This window comes from Rhinatrema bivittatum, chromosome 4 (assembly GCF_901001135.1).
Source record: "Rhinatrema bivittatum chromosome 4, aRhiBiv1.1, whole genome shotgun sequence".
In the NCBI taxonomy this organism is placed as follows: domain Eukaryota; kingdom Metazoa; phylum Chordata; class Amphibia; order Gymnophiona; family Rhinatrematidae; genus Rhinatrema; species Rhinatrema bivittatum.
In genome coordinates, this window is record NC_042618.1 from 271,977,461 (window position 1) to 271,992,827 (window position 15,367).

The following is a 15,367-nucleotide window of genomic DNA, read 5'->3' on the forward strand; positions in this document are numbered from 1 at the left end:
AATCAAAGGTGAAAGTTTTATATGAGCCTTTAATTTGTGTCTGTGTATTCCTTGATCTTTTACTGTGAAGGGCTGATTTGTTTATATTGGGAACGTCTGGCCTGTGTTCAGAATTGTTCTTGTAATTTACAGACAGCAGGATAGTGCATAAGAAAATCTATTGCATATAGAATATTCTGTGTGTGTGTTTAACTTTAGCATTATGTGGCAACAAAGTGTCGCTTGTTAAGAATCACAAGGACACTAAACTAGAATTAAAAGCAGCAACTAAGAAAAAGCACTTTTTAGAGCAGCAGTATGTGGGATGAATCCATGGCATTCTAATGCCTTAGCAGACAAATCCTTTTGATGATATAGAAAATAAGATTTCTAAGTATATTCATGCCCCAATGCTCAAAAATGAGCACAGCTTTAATATGGCTATTGTTAAATATTACAAATGCTTGGTCACAACGCTTTAAGATATTGACAAGCAAACTGTAATTGGTTAAAACTGGAGAATTTATTTTTTTTCCTTCCCCTTTCTCCCTGCCCAGTTGGCAGAAGATAGACAATGCTATGAGCAGTGTGAGACTGATTTAGATAAGAAGCTAAAAATTGCTTGTACTCAGAATGAAACTTTAAAGTCCGAAATTAAAATCCTTTGGGAACACAGTAAACCCAAATCCTCCTCTGATTATAAAAATGAAAAAGAAGTTAACATGCATCTGTGACAGGATGTTAAAGAGAAGACCTGTATTTAGTTAGAAGTTTTGTGGCATTTGGTATCGATGCAGGAGAAAAGGACATACAGTAAAAAATTGTCACAAACCCCTGGATTTTATTTACCTTCCCTTCCCGGCAGGCCCCTATGTGGCCTCAGCTGATAACCTAATGAATTGTGCAGCTATAGATTTAGCTAAAAGATTTTACAGAAGATACCTCAGGGAGAGACTAAACTTTTTTTTCTTTCTCCCATCTATCCCACATGACTAAACTTGAAAGAATGTAAACAATTCTGGTTTCCGTGATTAAGCAATTAGAATCTTTTAGTTAGAAGATACTCAAAGTAGTGATTTTTAACCTTAATGGTGCTGCTCAGTTACTTATAGCTAGCCGTTTAATACTTTGTAATGTAATTTAAAAGATTGGAATTAACCTCTCTTTATATGTGAGATTTTTCTTTTACAGACTTACAAGAATAAAAGCTGCTGTACAGGAAGCTGAGGGTTTTTCTTTCTCCTTGATTTTGTTTTGTTTTTTTTTTTTTTAACAGATCTGTTTTACAAATTTTTTTATTTTTGCGTAATTTTGGATCCAAAGATTTTTGTTTTTACTTTTAAAAGGCCTACTTTTTGAACTTTAATGTTCGATAATTGTTTTCTGTTTGTGTATCATTATGTGTTGTACATACATGACGACAGAGTTTACTGACTGTAGAAAAGTGCACTGAATACACAATAGCTTTTGACGTCATTTAAGTGAAGCAGTCACTGCTAAAGTTTTATGGACAAACTGTTTTAAATACTGTTCTAGAGTATATTATGCTATTTAATTTTTGAGCTCACAATATGTGTTAATTGTTGTTTTGTTTTTTGTGCAATGAATAGATGTGTGACAGTTTGAATGAAAGGATGTCTAAGCATCTGGGTTGTTTTTGTCTGAATATTGTGTTACTTTATAGAAAAGTGGGGAAACAAAGAAGGGATTAGATATTAGGGATGTGAATCGTTTTTCAACGATTAAAATTATCGTCCGATAATGTTTATATCACGATACAATAGAAATTCTAACGATTTATCGTTAAAAATCGTTAAATCGTGTTAGTGCGCACTAACTCGAGTTAGTGCGCACTAACTCCCCGTTAGTGCGCACTAACTCGATTTAGTGCGCACTAACTGAAAATGATACAAATAAACACTTTCCAGGTCACTGAAGGTCAGTTAGGAATGAATATGTGTTCCTATTGGCTGGCTGCCCTCTTATCTATTGATATTACCAAGGTTACCACTGAGGTGATGGTTGGGGGGATGGGAAATGGAACTGGAAACTAACGAACACCAACCGAAAATGAAACAAAGTGTTCACACTTCCCAGGTCAGTAAAGGTCACTAGGAATGAATATGTATGTATGTATTCCTATTGGCTGGCTGTGCTCTTATCTATTGATGTTACCAATATGGTTGGGGGGATGTGAAATGGAAACAGTTGGAAGCTTGACAAAAAAAGTAATGTAATGATCAGCACTCACGTGACTAGAACTTGTTTGTTTATTATTTTTGTTAGCAGGCACCTGAAATGCTAGTGCATGTTGAATTTGCCAATCACTGTGCATTTTAGAAAGGTGGTCCTGGCTGGAACTGTACACAGTTCAAATATATGTAATTGATTGTTGGTAAGTGTATTTTTTAAGTAGCCACACTGGCACCAGTATGTTTACTTTTCCTCCTACTTAACTCACTAGCTCAGCTTTGTAAGAAGGGCTTCTCTGCTTGTGTGTTGTTTTTGTTTGGTGTGAGGAGAGCAGAAACATCAGATCTTTATTCAATCTACTACAGTCATCTCTTACAGTGCCCTATCCCTATTAATACCAGGAGTGTTGTGATCTTCCTGCACACAGTGCCCTAACCCTGATACCAGTCTGAGACAGCTCCCTCCCTGCATTACTAGTGAGAGGCTGGCTTCACAGACAGGGGGGAGCTGCCTGACCCTCACTCCTGACTTCCCCCATGTCCCAGCTAGTGAATGGTGTGTGGGTGAGGGGGGGGGGAGGATGGTGAAGTCTGAGACAGCTCCCTCCCTGCATTACTAGTGAGAGGCTGGCTTCACAGACAGGGGGGAGCTGCCTGACCCTCACTCCTGACTTCCCCCATGTCCCAGCTAGTGAATGGTGTGTGGGTGAGGGGGGGGGGGGAGGATGGTGAAGTCTGAGACAGCTCCCTCCCTGCATTACTAGTGAGAGGCTGGCTTCACAGACAGGGGGGAGCTGCCTGACCCTCACTCCTGACTTCCTCCATGTCCCAGCTAGTGAATGGTGTGTGGGTGAGGGGGGGGGGAGGATGGTGAAGTCTGAGACAGCTCCCTCCCTGCATTACTAGTGAGAGGCTGGCTTCACAGACAGGGGGGAGCTGCCTGAACCTCACTCCTGACTTCCCCCATGTCCCAGCTAGTGAATGGTGTGTGGGTGAGGGGGGGGGGGGAGGATGGTGAAGTCTGAGACAGCTCCCTCCCTGCATTACTAGTGAGAGGCTGGCTTCACAGACAGGGGGGAGCTGCCTGACCCTCACTCCTGACTTCCCCCATGTCCCAGCTAGTGAATGGTGTGTGGGTGAGGGGGGGGGGGAGGATGGTGAAGTCTGAGACAGCTCCCTCCCTGCATTACTAGTGAGAGGCTGGCTTCACAGACAGGGGGGAGCTGCCTGACCCTCACTCCTGACTTCCCCCATGTCCCAGCTAGTGAATGGTGTGTGGGTGAGGGGGGGGGGGAGGATGGTGAAGTCTGAGACAGCTCCCTCCCTGCATTACTAGTGAGAGGCTGGCTTCACAGACAGGGGGGAGCTGCCTGACCCTCACTCCTGACTTCCCCCATGTCCCAGCTAGTGAATGGTGTGTGGGTGAGGGGGGGGGGGGAGGATGGTGAAGTCTGAGACAGCTCCCTCCCTGCATTACTAGTGAGAGGCTGGCTTCACAGACAGGGGGGAGCTGCCTGACCCTCACTCCTGACTTCCCCCATGTCCCAGCTAGTGAATGGTGTGTGGGTGAGGGGGGGGGGGGGGAGGATGGTGAAGTCTGAGACAGCTCCCTCCCTGCATTACTAGTGAGAGGCTGGCTTCGCAGACAGGGGGGAGCTGCCTGACCCTCACTCCTGACTTCCCCCATGTCCCAGCTAGTGAATGGTGTGTGGGTGAGGGGGGGGGGGGGGAGGATGGTGAAGTCTGAGACAGCTCCCTCCCTGCATTACTAGTGAGAGGCTGGCTTCACAGACAGGGGGGAGCTGCCTGACCCTCACTCCTGACTTCCCCCATGTCCCAGCTAGTGAATGGTGTGTGGGTGAGGGGGGGGGGGAGGATGGTGAAGTCTGAGACAGCTCCCTCCCTGCATTACTAGTGAGAGGCTGGCTTCACAGACAGGGGGGAGCTGCCTGACCCTCACTCCTGACTTCCCCCATGTCCCAGCTAGTGAATGGTGTGTGGGTGAGGGGGGGGGGGGAGGATGGTGAAGTCTGAGACAGCTCCCTCCCTGCATTACTAGTGAGAGGCTGGCTTCGCAGACAGGGGGGAGCTGCCTGACCCTCACTCCTGACTTCCCCCATGTCCCAGCTAGTGAATGGTGTGTGGGTGAGGGGGGAGGGGGGAGGATGGTGAAGTCTGAGACAGCTCCCTCCCTGCATTACTAGTGAGAGGCTGGCTTCACAGACAGGGGGGAGCTGCCTGACCCTCACTCCTGACTTCCCCCATGTCCCAGCTAGTGAATGGGGTGTGGGTGAGGGGGGGGGGGGGAGGATGGTGAAGTCTGAGACAGCTCCCTCCCTGCATTACTAGTGAGAGGCTGGCTTCACAGACAGGGGGGAGCTGCCTGTCCCTCACTCCTGACTTCCCCCATGTCCCAGCTAGTGAATGGTGTGTGGGTGAGGGGGGGGGGGGGGTGGATGGTGAAGTCTGAGACAGCTCCCTCCCTGCATTACTAGTGAGAGGCTGGCTTCACAGACAGGGGGGAGCTGCCTGACCCTCACTCCTGACTTCCCCCATGTCCCAGCTAGTGAATGGTGTGTGGGTGAGGGGGGGGAGGATGGTGAAGTCTGAGACAGCTCCCTCCCTGCATTACTAGTGAGAGGCTGGCTTCGCAGACAGGGGGGCGCTGCCTGACCCTCACTCCTGACTTCCCCCATGTCCCAGCTAGTGAATGGTGTGTGGGTGAGGGGGGGGGGGGAGGATGGTGAAGTCTGAGACAGCTCCCTCCCTGCATTACTAGTTAGAGGCTGGCTTCACAGACAGGGGGGAGCTGCCTGACCCTCACTCCTGACTTCCCCCATGTCCCAGCTAGTGAATGGTGTGTGGGTGAGGGGGGGGGGAGGATGGTGAAGTCTGAGACAGCTCCCTCCCTGCATTACTAGTGAGAGGCTGGCTTCACAGACAGGGGGGAGCTGCCTGTCCCTCACTCCTGACTTCCCCCATGTCCCAGCTAGTGAATGGTGTGTGGGTGAGGGGGGGGGGGGTGGATGGTGAAGTCTGAGACAGCTCCCTCCCTGCATTACTAGTGAGAGGCTGGCTTCACAGACAGGGGGGAGCTGCCTGACCCTCACTCCTGACTTCCCCCATGTCCCAGCTAGTGAATGGTGTGTGGGTAAGGGGGGGGGGGGGAGGATGGTGAAGTCTGAGACAGCTCCCTCCCTGCATTACTAGTGAGAGGCTGGCTTCACAGACAGGGGGGAGCTGCCTGACCCTCACTCCTCCGGGGTATTGTGATCTTCCTGCACACAGTGCCCTATCCCTGATACCAGGGGTGTTGTGATCTTCCTGCATGCAGTGCCCTATCCCTATTAATACCAGGAGGGTTGTGATCTTCCTGCATGCAGTGCCCTATCCCTATTAATACCAGGAGTGTTGTGATCTTCCTGCATGCAGTGCCCTATCCCTGATATCGGGATGTGTGCAAGAAGATCACAACACCCCCGGTATCAGGAATAGGGCACTGTGTGCAGGAAGATCACAACACCCCCAGTATCAGGAATAGGGCACTGTGTGCAGGAAGATCACAACACCCCTGGTATTAGGGATAGGGCACTGTGTGCAGGAAGATCACAACACTCCTGGTATTAATAGGGATAGGGCACTGTGTGCAGGAAGATCACAATACCCCTGGTATCAGGGTTAGGGCACAAGTTCTAGTCACATTGACTGATCACATTACTTGTTTTGTCAAGCTACCAACTGTTTCCATTTCCCATCCCCCATATACTGTCAGTAGGAAACTTGGTAACATGAATAAATAAGAGGGCAGCCAATAGGAATACATATTCATTCCTAAACTGACCTTAACTGACCTGAAAAGTGTCAAATTGTATCATTTTCAGTTAGTGCGCACTAACTCCCAGTTAGTGCGCACTAACTCCCGTTAGTGCGCACTAACCGGAAAAAACGATTTTTAACGATTTTTTAACTAAAAAATCGTGCCTAAGACGATTTTCTTGCCCTGCCACACGATTTCTATCGTTAAGACGATATGGAAAATGATTCACATCCCTATTAGATATTATGTAGCTGTTTCTTTGACTTATGATAAAATAATATTGGATATCCATATGAATAGTGTATATAGGGCTTGTTGCATACGAGAAGTTATTGATGTTTATTGTAGAGTTTCTTATTTACTTAATTTTGGTTTTTATATCAGGTATTAATCCATACACACAAACATCTGAATTAGTGCTGGGAGTGCAGCGGCTGTACTGCGAGACAGCTTCCAGAGTGATGTGCTGCAAGACATATTCACATCATTTGTCATTGACCTCATAACTTGAAATCATCCCACCCTTTGCCACAGAAGATACCTTGAATCTTTCATTTTCTGGACTGAAGTGCTCAGAATTTCTTTGTTCCATGGGGGTGGCCTTACTTAGACAATGTTTTTAAGTAATATGTATTTCTCTTTGAAATGTAATAACTGATAATTATGATGAAATATGAATGTGATACACTCAGTAGTACCTAGTCACATTGTTACTTGCAATTGTTATTATTTTGACTCTCACGTTAATGATACCGTTTAAATTGATGCAGTTTTATTGCTCTGTAGTTGCTCTTCTCTGTGTTAATGGTTCAGACAATAAGTTTTTTGTTGTTTTTTTTTAGAAAGACCTAGACTAGATTTTTGAAACAGTAATTTTTGTTGTTTTCTTTTTTTGTCACCACCAAGGGGTGGGGGACTATGTACTACACCTGAGTTTAACTGTTCCAGATACCTAAAAGATAATGAGATTAGCAGGCTGCATGCTGCCAGTGGGAGATGCTGTTGAGCGAGGACCTAAGACCATACTTCATCGAGGGGTGGAGAGGCACCCAAATACCTGCACATGTGGACGCAGGCTATACTGAGCGCAGTAGGCCTGATGCTGGATCATCAATGAAAGGTGGCCTATATATCTATCCTGATGAGCTGGGTGTCCCCCAGACGTCAGAGAGGCCAACCACATACAACAAGAAGAATGGAGATCGCAATGGATGACAGAAGATTCAAGATACTGAGACCAATCACTGTGGACACTCCTGGCAGGCCACAGGCACGCCTTGCTACTGTTTTAAATTGGGCAGATCTCTGTGTCAGTTAAACTCCAGGGCCATGCAGTTTAGATGGGGCTTAGGTATTGATAAGGATATTCTGACCCATTACTCAGAAGGAGCTTTTTCTTGCCTATCTTGTTTTTCTATATTTGCTAGTCCTAAAAGGACCAGTGTTTAATACATGTTTATACATATTGTTTTGACCTATGTAAATATAGATTAGCACACTGCCTACAGCACATGTTAGCCTGTTTGAATAAGTCTATAGATATTGTATCACTTAAAACTCTATTTGTAGCTGCACATCTTCATTCTTTGAGTCACAAAATCATTGACGACCGGTCGCTCCGCTATCATACTTGTCATGTGTATTTCTATCCTGTGTTGACCCATTGTGTTCACCAATTAAGTTGACCACACCCTCCTACTATAGCCTCTTCCACTGCTGTGGATTGCAGGACATGATTACTCAGGGGTGGAATGTAAGGGATATTGCAGAATCAGCTGCAGCACTGACATTCGGCCTGGAATGGAGATGACCTATCCTTGAACTGCAAGAACAGATAGTGAGCAATCCTGTCCTGGCATAAATAAGTTTGCACTTTGCATGAACCCTTCGGCACCTGGCATACAGTAGGCTATAAATAAGCTTGCACCTGGCATAAAGATAAGATTACTTCGCACGCACATAAGCTTGCACCTGGCATAAAGATAAGATTACTTCGCACGCACATAAGCCTGCACCTGGCATACAGTAGACTATAAAAGAAAGGTAACTTTGGACGACAAACTGAGAGAGAGAGAGAATTCCTTTGCAGAAGAGCAAAGTGATGTTTTGTCCTTTGTAGACGTACAAAGTGAAGACCCCTTTTTTTCGCCTGTGATGTGCTCTCTCCTTGCCAGGCTGATGATGAAAAGGGTGTAGTGAGTATTGGCCGAAATATTGTGCACGGATACAGATGTATATGCTTAAGCTTAGAACTGTATATGCTTAGAACTGTATATGCTTAGATACTTTTAATACTTGGACTTAAGATTGTATACCAATAAACATATTATTTTACTTTTACCTTATCCTCGCCTACCTGATTCCTTACACCCCTTAAGGACTACTTTCAAACACAGAATGTTCCAAGTTGGAGGAAAGTGCCAGAGAAAAGGATAATATGCAAGTGTAACCTGGGCATCTTTTCAGATTTACCAGTAAGCCCTGGAACATGTCTTGGTAGTGCAGTTTGTGAAAGCAATAATTAGGGGAGGATCCATTTGTGTGCAACTCCTCCAATTGAGGGTTCTGTAAAGTATATCCCACTCTGAGGTTTTATAGCAGAGCTCCGCCAAGGGCTCTGGGGGCAGTCTAAGTTGCAGTTCAGGAGGAATGTTGGAGATGTTTCCTCAGTTACAATTTTGGTCTACCTGGGGCCTGGGCTCTATCCTGCCTGGGATCTTTTGTGACAGGTCGAGGGCTCCACTGCTGTATTCTTCTCCAAAGGTGCAGAGTGGTTATCCTAGGAATAATTTGGTTTTGGGACTTTTATGTGGTAGGAGCCTTGCTAGACACTTAAGCTTTTCCTTGATTCAGGGAACGGGGAACCCTGTGTTTGGAACTCCAAGGGATAGGGAAGATCTGTCCAAGAGGTGGTGGTGACTTGTTACAAATAGTAACTCCAGTGTTCTTTCTTTTCTGGTAACCAGAAGAAGTTATTTTTGAAGATCTGGGAGGAAGTATTTTCTGCCCCTCTTCCTACTCATCTATGAGCTGAAGTTCCATCTAGGATCCCTTCCAATAAGGATGCCTATCAAGTGAAAAGGAACAAGAGCTACTAACTGTGAGTAAGAACATATTTACAATTTGGAGGACACCCATCCTGAGTCTTCAAGCCCCTGGGGAGAGAGAAGATTTGCTCTCTGTGAAGATACAGGTTTTTTGGCCATCTTGGAAGGGGTTTTCCTGACCATCTAAGGGTTGCCCTGCCCACTGAGATGACCATCTCACCTAATCCAGAGGGTAGAAAGTTCTCTTGCCTACTCAAAAAGCTTCTGCACAGATAGAGGACAAAGGATTTGTAAAAAGAGCCAGGAAGAGTATAGTGCTTGAAACATATTTAGGGGTAGAGTTTAAAAGGTTGCGCACGGGCGTACATGTGCGCATGCTACCTGGCACGCGCACACGTACGCCCAATTTTATAGCATGCACGCGCAGGCATATTATAAAATCGGCGCGCGCAAGGGGGTGCACAATTGTGCACCTTGCGCGCGCCAAGCCGTCCTGCCTTTCCCGGTTCCCTTCCCCCTAGCCTGACCTTCCCACCCCTTCCCCTAACCTTTCCCGCCTGCCGCTGTGCTGGGAGCCTGACCCCACCCATGCCACGCGCCCCACCCCTTTAGTAAAGACCTGGAGCTTTATGCACATCGCCAGGCCTTTTTAAAATCCAGCCCTTATTGTGTCATTAACCATTCAGTGTTTACAGTAAAGACTTTATTTTGAACACTAAAATCCAGTGGTTTCACTGTGTTTATTTGGGCACACAGTGAACAGAAATTACCTCTCTCCCAGGGACATCTTAAAGAAAGTTAGTCACCCCTATACTAGGACCTGAAATGAACCCTTTCTTCCCCATGCCAAAGGATCCACACCCTGGGAAAAAGGGCCACAAAGAGAGCTAGTCAGGGCTCTTGCCCCAAAGAACTTACAAATACTTTTATGGCCCTACCCATGCAGAACACACACACGGGGATGGGTTACACAAACAATATAAGATTTGCTTTTAATTTACCCCTTATCACCACTGCCTAAAAAAACTGATGTGGTAAATCATTAATTATAAGTTCCAACTGAGAAGCTATGTAACGTGGTCTCAGTTCTACAAAATTCTTAAGTCACATAAATGGTTTATTATCTGATGATATTCCACAGACAGCTTTTTATTATGCTAGATAATACATTCAGACTCTGCTGATATTCAGATCTGTTCTGTTCAAAATCTTTTTTCCAACCCTCAAATTTCACTGAAACATTATTCAAGCATGATTTTGCTTTTTTTTTCCCCCAATTCAAAATGCATACGTTTGTGTAGACTTCATAAAAATTATTTTCCAATTATTTCTACTTCACTATATCTGAATGTGGTTAGACACACAGCAGAAAAGCATGGAGAAGTGCTCCCTCACTCTCTCTAGATTGGCGTGAGTAAAAGATCTTTTCAAAACTAAATCAAAGCTAGAATTGGAGGGAACCTCACAAAGCTTCTACAATTGTATAGAATAGCAGGTATTCTTCATTAAGAAGAAAAAATAATCAGTAAAAACATTCATTATGTCCTACCATATACTGTTTAAAATGAGATAGGATGCATGTTCTGTTATTTTTGTTTTAATAAAGTCCCAACTATTACCAAGAAATGTGATAATAAAACAGATTTGAATGATTTATAAGTGCTACATCCATCTTCTTTGGTTACCTTTGGGCTACATTTTCCATGAAGTATTCTAATCTTTTTTTATTCTTTCTGTATTCATATGAACATAAGAACGTAAGACATTGTCGTGCTGGGTCAGACCAAGGGTCCATCAAGCCCAGCATCCTGTTTCCAACAGAGGCCAAACCAGGCCACAAGAACCTGGCAATTACCCAAACACTAAGAAGATCCCATGCTACTGATGCAATTAATAGCAGTGGCTAAGTAAACTTGATTAATAGCAGTTAATGGACTTCTCCTCCAAGAACTTATCCAAACCTTTTTTGAACCCAGCTACACTAACTGCACTAACCACATCCTCTGGCAACAAATTCCAGAGCTTTATTGTGCATTGAGTGAAAAAGAATTTTCTCTGATTAGTCTTAAATGTGCTACTTGCTAACTTCATGGAATGCCCCCTCATCCTTCTATTATTTGAAAGTATAAATAACCAATTCACATCTACTCATTCAAACCTCTCCTGATCTTAAAGACCTCTATCATATCCCCCCTCAGCCGTCTCTTCTCCAAGCTGAAAAGTCCTAACCTCTTCAGTATTTCCTCATAGGGGAGCTGTTCCATCCCCTTTATCATATTGGTTGCCCTTCTCTGTACTTTCTCCATCACAACTATATCTTTTTTGAGATGCAGTGACCAGAACTGTACACAGTATCAAAGGTGCGGTCTCACCATGGAGTGATACAGAGGCATTATGACATTTTCTGTTTTATTAACCATTCCCTTCCTAATAATTACTAACATTCTGTTTGCTTTTTTCACTGCTGCAGCACACTGAGCCGACAATTTTAAAGTATTATCCACTATGATGCCTAGATCTTTTTCCGGGGTGGTAGCTCCTAATATGGAACCTAACATCGTGTAACTACAGCAAGGGTTATTTTTCCCTATATGCAACACCTTGAACTTGTCCACATTAAACTTCATCTGCCATTTGGATGTCCAATCTTCCAGTCTTGCAAGGTCCTCCTGTAATGTATCACAATCTGCTTATAATTTAACTACTGTGAATAATTTTATATCATCCACAAATTTGATAAATTTGTCGTATTCCTTTCCTGATCATTGATATATATATATTGAAAAGCACCAGTCCAAGTACAGATCCCTGAGGGACTCCACTGTTTACCCTTTTCCACTGAGAAAATTGACCATTTAATCCTACGAAAGGACATCGCCTCCTATCCCATGACTTTTTAGTTTTCTTAGAAGCCTTTCATGAGGGACTTTGTCAAACACCTTCTGAAAATCCAAATACACTACATCTACTGGTTCACCTTTATCCACATGATTATTAACCCCTTCAAAAAAAAAAATGAAGCAGATTTGTTAGGCAAGACTTCCCTTGGGTAAATCCATGTTGACTGTGCTCCATTAAACCATGTCTTTCTATATGCTCTATGATTTTGATCTTGAGAATAGTTTCTACTATTTTTCCTGGCACTGAAGTCAGGCTCACTGCTCTATAGTTACCTGGATCGTCCCTGGATCCCTTTTTAAATATTGGGGTTACATTGGCCACCCTCTAGTCTTCAGGTACAATGGATGATTTTAATGATAGGTTACAAATTTTAACTAATAGATCAGAAATTTCATTTTTTAGTTTCTTCAGTACCCTAGGATGCATACCAAGTCAAATAGTAAACAGAAAAATCCTGACTATAAATTTCTAACTTTTCCTGCATAATAAGTCTATGGCGTAGAACAAAAAATCTCAAATCTCAGTGAAATGATTTATATTAACAGTCAAAGATGAATGAGTCTTAACATAATTTAATTAAAAAAATAACTTTTACATATAATATTGTATAATCTGTTGTGTTCCGGAAGTGGATCCTTGGGCCGACCGGCGAGGAGACGGTCGGAAGGCAGATCACGCACAGCCGAAGAAGGATCTTCACCGGAAACCCGAGACGCCCCCAGAGGAGCTGTTGACGCCCGGGTCGCTAGGGCTTAGGTGGCTTCGCCCTGGAAGTCCGAGGTCCCCCCAGGAGGAGCCCGTAGGGACCCGGACCGCTGGGACTTAGGTGAGAGTAAGAGCTGAAGTCACAACAGGCAGCAGAAGACTGAAGCGTGGAGACGTACCGAGGTCAAGGCAGGCAGCAGAAGTCAGAAGCGTGGAGACGTACCGAAGTCAAGGCAGGCAGCAGAAGTCAGAAGCGAGGAAACGTACCGAGGTCAAGGCAGGCAGCAGAAGTCAGAAGCGTGAAGACGTACCGAGGTCAAGGCAGGCAGCAGAAGTCAGAAGAACAGGAACGCTGAAACTGGCAGGCAGGATCAGGAACAGCAACTAACACTCAGGAGTGACCACGTTGCAAGGCAAAGCAGGAAGGAACAGTGCAGGTTTAAATCCCCCGCCGGCGCTGACATCAGGGAGAGGGCGGTTCAGCACTTCCGGGTGCTGGACCTGTAAAAGGAGAGCCCTCGCGCGCCGCGCGCGTTCCCAGCAGGGGGGGAGGAGTCAGGATCGGGCCTTGGCAGCGTCGGCAGCGTCTCCCTCGTGGAGACGCCGCTGCCATGCGGCCAGGCCGGCCCCGGATCCCGCGGCTCGCGGCAGCGCGGAGAAGACCCCGGTGGAGGTAAGGACCCGGTCGCTATGGCGGCGACCGGGGCTGCAACAGTACCCCCTCTCTTACGCCCCCTCCGCAGGGGTCCCGGTTTCCCAGGATTGGCTTGATGAAACTGAACTAACAGGGACTTGTCCAAAATGTTCCGAGCAGGTTCCCAAGAGTTCTCCTCGGGTCCGCATCCCTCCCATGCTAGAAGGTACTCCCAGCGGCGGGCGCGGAAGCGTACGTCCAGTACCTCCCATTCCTGATACGTGGGTTCTTCGGTAGAGGAGGTTGAGAGTGCATCAGTTGTTGGATGATGAAAGCGTGAAAACACCACTGGCTTCAACAGTGATACGTGGAACACGTTGTGAATGCGGAGAGATGAAGGAAGACGAAGTCTGTAGGACACTAGATCTATTCGTTCCGCTACTTGGAAAGGACCACAGTATCTGGAAGCCAATTTCCGAGATCGACCTGGCAGCTGAAGATTCTTGGTACTCAACCAGACTTTGGTACCCGGTAGGAATACTGGTGCAGGGCGACGGTGGCGATTGGCACATCTTCGAGCCCTCTCTGCGGATGTGATAAGTCGTTGCTGGATTGTCTTCCAACGGTGATGAATCTGATGGGCTACTGTTAGGGCTGCTGGTGAAGGAACCGTAATTGGAACAGGTACTGGTGGTCTTGGGTGGCGTCCAAACACTATCTGGAAAGGGGACTGGCCAGTGACAGAGTGAGTATGATTATTGTAAGCAAACTCGGCCCAGGGGAGAAGAGAAACCCAATTATTTCTCTTCTCGGAGACGAAACTTCGAAGAAACGTTTTCAGAGACCTGTTCATCCGTTCAGTCTGTCCATTACTCTGTGGATGAAAGGCAGTAGACAGGTTTAGCTGAACTCCGAACTTTTTGCAGAGAGACCGCCAGAAGCGAGCGGTGAACTGAGGACCCCTGTCGGATACTATACTTTGCGGAAGTCCGTGAGTCCTGAATATATGTTGCGTGAACAAATTTGCCAGTTCAGGTGCCGACGGAAGCTTGGGTAAGGGTACCAGATGCACCATCTTGGAGAACCGATCCACGGTGACCCATATCACAGAATGTCCCTCGGACAATGGCAGGTCCACCACAAAATCTGTGGCAATGTGAGTCCACGGCTCGGTGGGAATGGGTAGTGGTTGTAAGAGGCCCCACGGCCGACCGCCAAGAGGTTTTTGTCTGGCACAGACTGGACAAGAATCCACGTATAGTCGTACATCTTGTCTCACCTTGGGCCACCAGTAGTAGCAGTTCAACAGATCGAGCGTCCTTTCCCTGCCGGCGTGGCCCCCTGAGAGGGAGTCATGGGCCCACCCGAGGACTCTCCTGCGATCTCTGCGGGGAACAACCACTCTCCCAAGAGAGGATACCGAAGTACTGGCTACTTGAATCTTGGCGGGGTCAATGATGTATTGAAGGGGTTCCTGCCTTTCCTCCTGAATGTCATAACGAGACAAAGCATCTGCTCTGACGTTCTTAGAGGCCGGCCGATACTTGAGGACGAAGTCAAACCGGCTGAAGAAAAGCGACCAACGCGCCTGTCTGGGATTGAGTCGTTGGGCCTGATTCAGAAATTCCAAATTCTTATGGTCCGTGTAGATTGTGACAGGATGAAGAGACCCCTCCAGCCATTGTCTCCACTCCTCTAAGGCTAGTTTAATTGCGAGTAACTCCTTGTCTCCTATTCCATAGTTGCCCTCGGCGGGCGTAAACTTCTTGGAGAAATAGGAGCAAGGTAGTAGGTGTCCGGAACTAGAATTCTGAGACAGGACCGCTCCAACGGCTATGTTGGAGGCATCCACCTCCACAAAGAAGGGCCGTGTCGGGTCAGGGTGACGTAAGCAGGTGTCATGGAGGAAAGCTTCTTTCAAGTCCTCAAAGGCCCTACATGCCTCACTAGGCCATATTCGAGCGTCCACGCCCTTCCTGGTGAGAGTGGTGAGCGGCGCCACCAACCATGAATACTGGGGAATGAAATGCCGGTAGAAATTTGCGAATCCTAGAAAGCGTTGCAAAGCTTTCAGACCCACCGGCTGGGGCCA